Genomic DNA, 13,091 nt, shown 5'->3' on the forward strand with positions numbered 1-13,091 from the left:
ATCATCGCTCCATTAGACAACACATCTCGTTTTTTATGAAGTACATAAAAAGCGACTGCGACAACGGGAACTACAATGAAACAAGGTGTTATGATGCCTGTAAACACACCCTTATTGTCCCCTGTGGAAATAAAAATATTTTTTTAGTCTGCGAGACGAGTACAACAAGATCACTTATGATCATAAATGTCGTGAGCTTTGTGCTTTTTTTGTCATTGTTTCAAGCAGATGATAACCACGATAAAAGTGGACCTCAGACGCTTCTTCGCGATTTGTGAGTCCTTATAACTAAACTTACATTGACAAGTTTTGATTGAGTCAAAGTTCACAACTAACACTCTCACTAGGGCCTATCTGCCTTCGTGACAAAATTGTTTATTTAAGCGAATTTTCTGTCATCACGAACACTTTACAAGTGCAAATGTTTTGTCGTGACTATTTGGCCGAGGCGGAAAAATTTTCAAACGCACCTCCGACAAAATTTCTCACGGGTCAAACCTTGGCGAGATTGATTAAATAAACAAAGGCGTCATAAGCTTGTCGATCATTTGTCGTAAACGCCACCACTTGTGTGGTAATTGAACTGAGTTAAGTTTACCAAAATATTTTTGTAATTGTCTTTCGTTGCGAAACTCGCGGACTTAACAGCTTCAAACAACTTAAGATGAGTCCTAGTCATTGGAGTTTGAATCCATAGGCAAATTATAGCGGCCAGTCGTATCGACAGGTCAGGCGCTGAATGAAGCCGGGGCAAGATAAAACGGTGGAGTGATTTTCTTGATGCCACTTTATCAGTCCAACAATGAAGCAGTATATGTGGCACAAGATCAAGAGTGTGCCCACTCAAAGCAAAGAGAAAGGAAAAGCTAAATTGAATAAAATTACAGTGAAATGTGGTATCGTTGTTATTTTTGGCTGTAAATCGAATTTGACAAATTTAACAGCTCCGACATTTTTAGTGAGGATGCAACAGAGGAGACAAAAATTTGTCAAGACAAAATTTGTCCTTTGATTTTGTCGGGTCAATTCTAGTTTTATCTGCTAAAGCGGATAGGCCCTTGGTGACTGTAACACAAAGATGCTGTTGAGGGAAAATCGAGACACCAATGACACATGCATCTATCGGAGGCAATGGACAGGTTTGGAACTAGACAATAAAATTTAGTACGGTATGGGACTTCTACTTGTATCCGCTTGCAGCCGTTTAGTTCTGAATGTAACGGAAAAATTAAAAATGATATCAAAATTTTTCCCTGTTTATGTCGGGTCTACTGCTGTGTATCTTACCTACTGCAGAGTCTTTCCTCTGAGAGATCTCATTAATGATAATGTTGTAATAAATTAAACGTTTCTTTACCTTCATTCTCGCAACAATCTTCACCATAACCTTGCTTACAGAAGCACGTTCTATCTTTCCCGCTTCCTCCGTTTAAACAACTGATTAAAGGATCGGGCAGGATCGTGTTTTCGAGAAAGTTGACGCATATGTTCCGTCGCATTGCTCCACCGTTATTCTGTGACCAAAGCTGGTCTGTATTCCTAATACTCCACAAGGGGCTGTGCAAGTGCTCCACCCAGACCAGGGACTAAGTACACAGTCAGTTGGTTTGGTTGAGTAACACTGCCGTGTTTCGCAAAGCTCAGGGCATTGTGCTCCTCCACAAGACGCAGAAGTTTTTTCCGTTCTTGATCGAGACTGAGACCCTTCTGCACTGACTCCATGACTCTGCGCTGCACTGACTCCATGACGACCAAAAACTAACTTCACAGTCTTGTGTTGTACACCTCCGACTACGGCGTCTTCTCCAAGCATCGGAATGAGAAAAAAAGAACAATACGCCTACAATTATTGCAATGAGACTTGTAGCCTCGAGCATCCTCGTTATGTCCTCTGGAGCCACTGACGACTATCTTGAATAAACTAAGAGCGCGGTAAACACTGAATCAGCAACTTTGGTTGCCCAGCAATCGTTTGTCTCAGCTAATATATATAACGAGCCTTCCCTAAGACGAAGCACGAATTCTAATAGCCCAATTGTTAAAACTCCCAGCTCGACGTATTCAATTCATTAGGATGCAACATAAGTCTTGGTGATATTTTGAGACACTGTTGTGGCGTGTCTTCTGGGGGTTGTTTATGTTTCGTGTGTTGTGTATGTTGTAGGGCGCCCACTTTTGTGGTGTGCTATCGTCACAGACACTCATGTTCATCAGCTGGATAGAATTTGATTGGCTGTTAGCGGTGTTAAGGACTCGTGAAGGTGATCTCGATTTCTTAGTTGTTCGTGACAAACGCATCGCTTTTATGGGGAGTCCGTTTGGAGAAACGTTTTTCAAAACCAAGTCTCAATTTCCGTTTGGTGTTTCAGTGAGAACAGTATAAGTGATCCTTTCCTATTTCCGGAATCAAATTTGGGAACGAACACACGAACAAAAGCAAGTCTGGTCTAAGGACTGAGAGGGCCTTTGTTTCGTATTTAAACACGGAGGTATATTTCCAGCCTTATCCGCGTTAAACTGTGTGCACAGATGGTACGAAATATAGATGACGTATGATAAGATATATCTTTGCCAAGTGATTAATTAAATGGCGTAGGATCTCGATAAATGTCGATGTAATGGGTAAAGAAACTCTTTACGTATCATGCAAGTGATAGCAATGTTTGATTTAAAATAGGCACCATTTGAACAAGGTAATTGAAATTGTAAATTGGCCACGGTAATGAGTTAGAAAGCTGACGTTTCGAGCGTTACCCTTCATTAGAGCGAGTGACTAAAGGCTTACACTCCGACGAAACGTCAGCTTTTTAGCTTGTTACGATGGCCAATTGACAATTTCAACTAAGTCAGATATAACCAAGTCACCTACCGGACCCCCACCGACGCAGCACCACAGTTTCTTTATATTTTAGAAATTTTCCGCCTTTGCTAGCGCTGTTTGAAAAAGTTTAGGAAGAAGAATAAAAAATTCTGTTCGTAATGTAACTGTGATTGTGTTCCTTAAACCAGAAAGCACATATTACATAATACTTTTCTGGATTTGATTTAACTGGTCAATAAAATTGTAAACATTTATCCGCATGTTATTAACTGTGATAGAAGTGCTTGGTCTTTGTCATGCTGCATTTTTTTTGCCCAGCTAAAACTTTATTTTTATATCCCTTTCAATCCAAGACTCGGTGCCTTTTGTACAATTTCAGATTTTAGGGATCGAAGAAGGGTTGACCTCTGACCTCTTTTTTAATTCACTCTCCTCCTCCCCCGCCTGTTCATATAATGGATCACATGACACAAAAAATTTACTGACGGTAGCGTTTGCATCTATATACGCAACATGTCCCTAGCCTGTTTTTTCTTTTCTGTAAATTCGAACAAAATATGAACTGTCTGATTTTGAAGAAAAGTATTATTCAAAACTTTTCGGTGGCATTTAGCTACCTAAAGCATATTTTGTCTGTGTCACTTAAAAAAAGCGAACGACTTACTTTGCAACAGAATTACAACGGCCGTCCACACGAAGACGCATAAACGGCATTTTCAAATTTATCCACTTTGGAGAGCGTTTTCGAATTTATGCGTTTACGGTGAGCGTTTTCATCGTCTTCGTGTGGACGGAAGGCCTAAACGCATAAAAAAGTTTGCGTTTACCAGCGTTTGCGTTTACAATCGTCTTCGTGAGGACGGGGTCTGAGATATCTATTGTTCACGTCCACCAACTTGGCGGCAATGACGTAACGTGCAAACCACCTATTGGCGCGTTGTCGTGTTGATTTGTTGTAGAGTGTTTTAAAGGATTGCTTTTTCGAGTATTTTCAGGTTTACCTTTTGTTTTGATGAGTCTCACCTTTTTGCGTCAACGTGTTATTTTGGTAAATCTATAGTTTTGATCTTTTAGTTGTAGTGTGTGCTTGAACTTGGCTCAGTTCGTGGATTTCCTTTTTGTCGTGCTAGACAGTTTAATCGCTAGTTATGGTTGAGAATAATTAGTTTCATAAGTGGTCATGTTTGGGTTGGTAAAACTGACCTTGAGTTTTACCTACACTAACATCCTGTTTGTGCGCGTGATTCTCCTATGCAGCTCGATCGTTGGCGTTTAATTGGTTCCTTGGTGCTCGCCAAGTACTTCGGAGCGAGCCACCCAATTTCCCACTTTGCAAAACAGCGAATAAACTGCGGAAACTCTCACGGTCAGCTAACCCAAACATGTCTACGATTCTCCAACTTAAGGCGTTGGTTCCTCACGCTAATGCATGATTATTATTAGATGCATAGAGCGTTGCTGTAGTAGCTCTCCAGAAGAGAATAAATGAGAGAATTACAGAGTCTTGGTACCTTTCGTTAAGTCGTCCAAGCGAGTGATAAAAACCCCCAACACATTTCTTAGCCGTCCTTTGCAAGACAACAACGCGAAATCACCAAATTCTGCGCCGTCTGCGAACCAAAACCGTGGCGACAGATTACTTCCATTTACATTTGGAACTCAACGGTACTTTTATGCGTTATGTTGAGTTTGAGGTCTGGCGCCCTATGAGACGGTAAACACATGCAGCCATTTTCGAAATTCTAACTAAAAGCAGAAACTCATTTTTTAATCGACGTCTTCCGTGGAGTTGCCGTCGTGACTGCTTAAGTTCCCTATTGTGGACGGAGCGGAAACTTAATTTTGGTGTAAGATGACGAAAGGGTGGACCTGATCAGGTCGTTTTTTGCGGTACACATAGTAGCCGCCGGTTGCAATAACAAGTGATGTAATTGGCACCAAGACTCTCGCACTAAATGCGCCAGTTGATGAAGATGTACTACTTATGAAAGATAACAAAATCACGAGGTAATTAAAAGGGTCAGAGGAAACGTCGCTGAAAACTCAAGCCAGCGTAATAGATCCAACAGAAACATATTTCGGAGTATCTAGTTTAAGCCCCAGGGGTTCATCATGAACTATTTAGGGGCGACACGAGCTACTCAAAAGCTTAAACGGAGTCTTAATAATGAGCTCAAGTTGAATAGCAATGGCTCACATCTTTCTTCTAGATTATGATACACCTAACGAGCATTTTATAATTTTATAATTCCAATTTTCTTTATCTAGTTCTCGTAGCAAGTTCTGCCGAAACCTTTTTCACAGAAACATGTTTCACCACTTAAACTTCCTCCGTTTAAACAACCTGTAAGAGGGCAGGATCGTGTTTTATAAAAAAAGGTAGACGTACATATTCCTCTGCACTGTTCTGTTTTTATCCGGTGGCGAGAACTTGTCTGTTACCCTGATACCCCACACGCAGTAGTGCAAGCACTCCACCCTTACCAATAGCTTATGTCACATTATGGATCAGGACATTGTGCTCCCCATAATATTGCGAGGACTCGAAAGTCCTTGATCGCCTTTGGGATCCTTGTTGTCCGCATTGATCTGTGCTGCACGTACTCCATGAAGACCAATAGCTAACTTCGCAGTTTCGCAGAGTACAGCGACGTCGACGGCGCCTTCGGCGCCAAGCATCACAATCAGGAGTGATAAGGAACAGAACCATCAGCACAAATGCAAGGAACTTCTCGGCGAGATACATTGCTTGTAGGCACTCGGGAATCACAGCTTATCCCAAAGCAAGAACGAAATAAGGCCGACGCCAAATAATTGGGAATCTTTCGCTTTTGTAATCAATCGCGGTTCCTAAATGACATAAGATCTTCCTAGTTTCTCAGCGGTTGAAAAAGGCAAGAAATTCCACAGGGCATAATGCGTGTATATAATTAATTATTCATATTTCCGTCCAAGAAAAATCAACGAGTATATGCTTCGCCGCTAATACTACAGAGCTATTATTTTTTTCGCCGCTGCGAGTAAATGTCGCGAGAACAATTATCGTTCTGCGTGATGCAAAAGCTTTTGCAGTGACCAAATTTGGATATGTTTGTCATTTGATTGGCTGCATAATCGTTGGCGATTATGAAAAATGCAGGGAGGAGGGGGTAGGTCTGCCGTCTCGATAAATTTGTTGTCAAACAAAACGTGGAGTTAATCATGATTTCCTGTTCGACATATCTTAAGCTTCTCGCTACGTCGAAAAGAAGCGACATTTGGACCTTTGCGTTTGTTTTGGTCTGTTACGGTCTAGAGAAGGTAAGATAAATAAGCCTCTATGTTAGGTCTCAATACACGCTATGCAAAACGAGCATTCTTCTGTAGGGATTGGTAACGAGTTTGCACCAAAACGAGGTCGATCAGCCATTGTCATCTCGTTGTACGGTTTTTTAGCAAGGATTTTCTCGAAATCCTTATCGATATTTTGCCTTTGTAAATGCCTACACACTGCTGTGTTCCTCATTGTACCTTTAAGGGCTATCGTAATTCAGATGGGGAGAAAGTTTCATTCTTTAACTTCCCGAAGAATGCAGCCTTTGCGAAAGAATCGGATCCATGCGATTCGAAGAGATCCCGGAAAAGATTTTGAACTAACTCGTCGGACTAAAAAGTGCTCTCGTCATTTCAAGAAAACTGACATGAAAAAATCATTGAATGGTATTATAACACCGAAGCCTGCTAGCGTCCCATCGAAACTCTCGGACAAACTTCATCACACGGAGCAAAAGATATTCAGCCTAGATAACTTACAATCTGATGAAAATATTGCGTTTTATACTGGTTTTCCTAATTATCGTACATTTTTAGCAATACTCAAGTTTATGAATACAGGAGATAAAGGAAAAAATGTGAGGTATCACACTTCGAAGAAGAATGATGTGGAAGCAGATTTAAATCAGTCAGGTTAATGAGGACAACATTGAAGATCAGGATGATGAAACCCCAAAGAGAAAATGTGGCAGACCAAGGAGACTGACACTAATTGATGAATTTTTCCTTGTAATGTGTAGGCTAAGAAGAGTATTTGCTGAGCAGCACCTAGCCCATTTATTTGGAGTTTCTCAGGCCATTGCCAGTAGATTGTTTACAACCCACATAAACTACATGTTTTTGAAGTTTGGTCAAGTGAAAATTTGGCACTGGGAAGCCAAAGAAGTTCTTTTCGACGGGTGTAGACTTTGTTTATAGCTGGATCGACCAAGTTTTGATCTTTTCCAGTTCTCATATACTCTTCTACCCTATACAAAGAAAGAAGAAACATTCTGATAAGATTGCGAACAAAAGCAAATAAGAGGGTTGCTATTTTTACTAGTCCTTGTAACTCCCAAACAAAACTTTGATTTACATTGTAATATCGAATAGTTTCCCAATAAATCATCAATATACCCTTTTTATCTCTCAAAAAGTCAACATTTCATTATTATATAAATAATCGATTCTCTATACAGAGATTTTAGTGAGCAATCCACATGACGGCGAAGCTCAGAAGATTTGAGTGCAATAATGGCGACTACAACTCAATACTTATCAAGCATTTAATGGCGACTTCAGATACAGTTTTATGACTTTTTGGATTGATAAAGAAATTTCAAGCCGTACTTAACTGTTTTTAGCATTAAAATACGTAATTTGGCTGTCGCTAAGAATGAAAGAATCGTGAACCTACCGCTTAACAAGTTGCGCCTTCGTCTTCAAACCCTTTGCCGGATCTCCTCTGCATTTGAGCCAGAATTTTAACTCATCTACTTTTAAATTACTTGGGTCTCTTCCAGCAAGTGAAGAACCCGGAATATCCGCTTCTGTAAGCGTAGAATTGCTCATATTTCAGTCTAAAACGGTTACCAATAACTCACATCTCTCTAAAACTTATGTATAGTCACCCTTGTGCATGACTGACCGACCTCGTTTTGGTGCAAACTCGTTACCAATCCCTACAGAAGAATGCTCGTTTGGCATAGCGTGTATAGATAGATGTTTTTGCGCCTATTAATTTTTTTTATAAAGTCTTAAAGGTAAAGATAATTGGAGTGAGAATGAAACGATTTCGGTCTCGATCGCGTCCTGCTAAAAATTATAGCGCAATAAATTGGTCACGTAATAACGATTGCCTCTCTGGAACTCGGGTCGCAGTTCAATAAGTCTTTTACAACGAAAAGTGTAAAAGATTGGTCGCTTAGCGTCCGCGTTTTACTCTCAAGTTCTGATAATGTTTACATAAACTGTGAACAACAAAGCGAAAATTTTAAAGATTGCGTGAAGAGCATGTAAAAATTAAACACAGGAATGTAGCTGCGTCGAGGCTGCCTCCATCCTAGACATGCCGCAAAAAGATGTCTTTGATAGCTTTCAGTAAACCCGTAGAATTTTACGTTTATTTTATCGAATGCATTCATTTTGATCTAGCAGATTAACGATATTGAGTTCGGCCCGTCCTGAAGCAGTTTGCTCAAGGGTTTTAAAACTTATCCTTTTTTCTCTCCCCCCTCCCCCCGTTCTTAAGCATATGGAAATATGTGTGTAGATGAGGGTCTCCATGGGGAGGGGGGTCACGTTGATGATTGATGGTTAGCTAGTCGTTCATTTCACGGTTGACGGTTAAGTTTTTGGAATGTCGTCTATAAAACGAACTAAACGCGCGAATCCGGCTTTCATTTCTCATAATGACGCGTTTGTAAAGAACTGTTAGTGAATAACAACTTTTATTAATAAGTAATTGACGATTTACGACACCGGAAGTGTTTCCACACTAGAAGTCACTTCTATTGCTGAACAGTTTTACTCGCTCGCGACTAGAAGTTAACAGACTTATATAACTGCATTTTTGTAATACGTGAAAACTTTTATTTTTAGACAACAGAACTTGACCCCAATTAAGGCAATCGTTTATTTCTTAATTAAGGATATCTGAGACATTTGACGGTTAATAGTGGCATGCTTATCTGACGGTTGACGTTAAAAATATTGCGTTCTCGACGGTTGACAGTTCATATTTTGGCCACTTGACAGTTGAAGATTAGCCCCATTGAGACCCTCTTAGATTATATGACTGTTCTTACGTTCTTCTGTGTGCCTTTGCCAGACTATGCAAATTCATCAAAAAAATAGAATTGAATTAATTATTTTTATACTTCCGTGTTTCGATCCTCAAGGGAGGTCACGTTAACAGTTCAAAGTGACTTAGTTATTATCAAGGGCAAGACATATTTGTCGCTTTCCTATGAAAAAAGTAATTCATGCAGTGGATGAAAAAATAAGCAAAAGCAGAACCGTGAAAGTGACGTAATGTACGAACAATCGATGCTTCAAATGACTGTAAAATCCAGAATTTTTCCGGTACTGCATCAGTAAGCTCTACGTTTTGAGCGGCCCAAAAAGGGTAATTTAGTGAAATATTTTGTACTGCATCAGTAAGCTCTACGTTTTGAGCGGCCAAAAAGGGTAATTTAGTGAAATATTTTGTACTGCATCAGTAAGCTCTACGTTTTGAGCGGCCAAAAAGGGTAATTCAGTGAAATATTTTGTACTGCATCAGTAAGCTGTACGTTTTGAGCGGCCAAAAAGGGTAATTTAGTGAAATATTTTGTACTGCATCAGTAAGCTGTACGTTTTGAGCGGCCAAAAAGGGTCATTTAGTGAAATATTTTGTAAAGAAAATACTCTCTGATTGGAATTTTTCTTTCTTTCGTACTTTTTTTGGGTTTGATAAACGACGTCAAAACCGTATTGCCATTGACATGTTACTCTGCCTTTGACATCAGCTAAAGCAAACAGTTTTTCTTTCTTTCCTTTGCGTTATTAGGGGAATTTCATCCACATTCCTTACTTGCACTTTTCTTTTTCAGCTTATGTCTGATTCAATGATAACGATGATGAGTGTGATAGTTATAGAAATTATCATTGCAATAATACTTAAAAATGGACGGAGACCCTCGGATAGTTTTCGGTTAGTTTTTGGAGTACATATTCGGAGCTTGTACACTCTTCGGAAAAATCTTAAATAAAGAAGAAAGAAAAATTGAAAAAAACAAGCCTTCAAAAATTCGGGGCTCTCCGGGTATTTTCGGAAACCATCATCGGATTATATTTGGCGCTCGTATACTCTTCGAAAAATCATCGGAGTTGTTTTGAATAAAAAAACAGACGTTGAAAAATTGAAAAAAACAAGCCTTCAAAAATTCGGGAGGTTAATCTAGTAAAAACCTCCTAATCTAGGTTTCTTTAGACACCTTAATAAATTTTTCATCATCTTCATCATCACTTTACACCCAAAGTTCACACAGTACGCTTGGGCCGCCTGTCATATGAATTTTTATCTAATTTTGTTTCACTATGGGCGCTAAAAACACAAATTTAGATTAAGGTTGGGATTCTTTGGCAATGGTAAATGATAGTCAGATACCTATTTTTTTCAAGATATTTTTCCAGCGTATCCTAGTCGGTAATGCCTGCAGAAAGTTTTTTTAGGTTCGGTCGAAAAAACCTTACGAAATTAAAAGACTTAGTAGAAAAGTTGGTCTTGAGATGAGAGAGATTAAAACATTTCTTTCATTTAAGGATATAGATAGCAGAGCAACTAAAATTAAGTCGTTGGTATATGAAGGAACTTCAGCTGTGTATTGATCGGTATCGTAAATTATACGATATTCTCACAAAAGCCCAAAACATAGAGAAGACTTCAGCTGCACTCGAGCTTTAATTATCTTTTTAGCTAGTGCAACTGTTATGAAAAAAACAAGCTTTTCAGCATAATTTTCTTCCGGATTGTATGGGGGAGTAATTGAAGTTAAGTGGTTTAGTTTGAACATATAACTTTTGATCGATGAGGTGCGTTGTCAGTTAATTTGAAACGAAACTAGAGTTTTTCATGGATTTCAACTCTCAAAAGAAACGTAAATCTTGCCAGCAGTGGTTAAAATCACCAACAACCAACACAAATGATTAACTTTCTAGAATCAGCACCTATATGAAGCCAGATACCCACACAATGTGAATGATTTTCTCCCACATCATTTCCTTCTTGCCACGTGTCTTTTGAATATATAAAGTTTAACGCAGCTTTACAAGTCTTTACTCCTCCACCCATGCTTAAATATGCTTTCCACCGACACGCCCTGACGTCGTTTTCGCGGTCTCTTTGAATAGAAGATCCAAATAAACTGAGGATATGCTCGACTCGCATCCGGTCTAAAATTCATCACAGCGTTATTTGCATGTGGAGTCGAACTAGATTGAAAATGCTTTTCGAGTATCGATCTGGCCGGGAATCAAACCATTTAGAGATGATGAAAACCACGACATTACTTCCAATTACGATTGTTGCTCTAATCTCTGACTTGCCTGATGCCAGCAGCAGTGAAGAAAAAGTAGGTAAGACTGGATATTCTGTGTACGTCTATTTCGGTACACTTTGTTCCTTTCATGTAATCAAAATCGATCCAACTTGAATGGTCTTTCAACACTGTTTTTAAAGAAATACTTATTAAAACACCAGTCTTTTTCATTGATTAGAAAGAGGTGAACGATTGAAAGTAGAGCTGAAATACTTCTTTTTTTCTCAGACATGCAAGCAGACTTTGGATAATGAAAAAGGGCTTTTGACTCATAGTTTTTTTCAGGTTGCTTGTCGAGACCCACAAATAATGCGCATTTTGAAAAAACTATTTCAGGATTGAACACAGCTTTTTCATCTACTTTTTTGGCACCGAGGTCCTTAAATGTATTGAGACATTCCTTACAGTTAACTTACGAAAAAATTATAAATAACAAAAAGGCCAACATTATGAAAAAAGCGTAATGTGATTTTATCTCGAGGCCCGTCATATAGAGTTAAGTATTTAGGTGTGCCTTTGCATGGGGCAAGGGACGTTGTCAATCACAGATTTCAAGCCAATCAAAAGAGGTCAGATCAAATAGCACCAAGGTTACAGGCAAGGTCAGTTCTCTCCTGGTCCTTCTCGCCTTCATTTCCATCGTGTTAACATCCAAACACAGATTTTCGGTACTGTAGAAGATTTTTCCCGCCCCTCCCCATGCTCCAGCCCTCTCTTCAGGCTTTTGTTACCTTTTTATACGTATTTGGCTCTTTGCCCATATTTAACCCCACCTTTGCTTAAGAGATTGCGTGATGTTTATTATATCAATGTTCTTGATGTGGGGTGAAACAAAAGCGTCACTATTGTGGCCAATTTATCCCACATCAGCAGTTATTTTTATCTCCCGTCAATCTCGTCAGCAAACTAGCGCGACGGTGCGCAGAGCTTCGATCCCGTTTTAGTGGAGATACGCGGGTTTTGTGATTAAAGTTACAAAATCTGTGTGTTGTATTTTCTGTGCGTTTAAAATGATGTTCGTTGGTTCAGTCAAGCAGTCAAACATTTTGAAACTGAAATCAAAATGTATGGAGCACCCACTTCGCCCTTTAAATTGGTGTCAGATTATCGTACTCTTTAATGATTGGAAGCTTTTACTGAGAAATTTGTGTCATTAATAAGGTCAAGTGCACAAATTACATTTTGATATTTGATATCCAGGAGGAATTTCGCGCATGAAGTATCGCAGCTCATTTGATGATATAAAGGCTGATAGTTTCTAAAGAAACTGTTTGGGGCTGCGTCGGTGGGGGTAACGAAATAATTTGAATATAACAACAAAGTTGAAATGGTAAATTGGCCTCCATTACGATTCGCTCCGACGAAGGGCTAACGCTCGAAACGTCAGCTTTTATAATCGTAACGGTGGCCAATTTACCATTTCAACTTTGTTGATATATTCAAATCATTTGATGATATGTTTGCTATCGAGTCGTCCAGCTCATTGTGCTGTTGTTTTTAATTTTTGATGTTGTTGTTGTTTTTTTTTTAATGGGAGACACGTTACTTTCATACACATACACATAGGTCAAGCGAAAGATAAGATGTGCTGTTAGTTATACTGTAAACTAATTCATGCTCTGCCGAAGATCGAATATATTTCGGTGTGCATTACTAACTACAACAAATCACTATTCTTTAATAGTGCACTTCACTCTCAAAACGTTTTTCTCTACCCAGGGATATGAATGGGTAACCGCAATCTGAATGGTAAATGTGATGATTTTCTTTCTGAGACGAAAACTGTCTTATTCTTCCATCGAACCAAGAAGTAAATTTCAGAGTGTATACATGTATTATTAACTACGAAATTATTGTTTTTCCATAGTGCATTTGTCAAAAAATATGAAAACTGGATA

General features: G+C 39.1%; 1 protein-coding gene and 1 pseudogene across 1 annotated transcript in view; both read right to left on the reverse strand.

Annotated features, from left to right (window-relative positions):
* Window positions 1-13,091, reverse strand: part of LOC148718519 (uncharacterized) — a 677,830-nt gene that overhangs the window by 561,289 nt on the left and 103,450 nt on the right. The window lies entirely within an intron of this gene.
* Window positions 1,320-5,567, reverse strand: LOC148718537 (spondin-1-like; annotated as a pseudogene).

This window comes from Stylophora pistillata, chromosome 12, assembly GCF_964205215.1.
Source record: "Stylophora pistillata chromosome 12, jaStyPist1.2, whole genome shotgun sequence".
NCBI classification, from domain to species: domain Eukaryota; kingdom Metazoa; phylum Cnidaria; class Anthozoa; order Scleractinia; family Pocilloporidae; genus Stylophora; species Stylophora pistillata.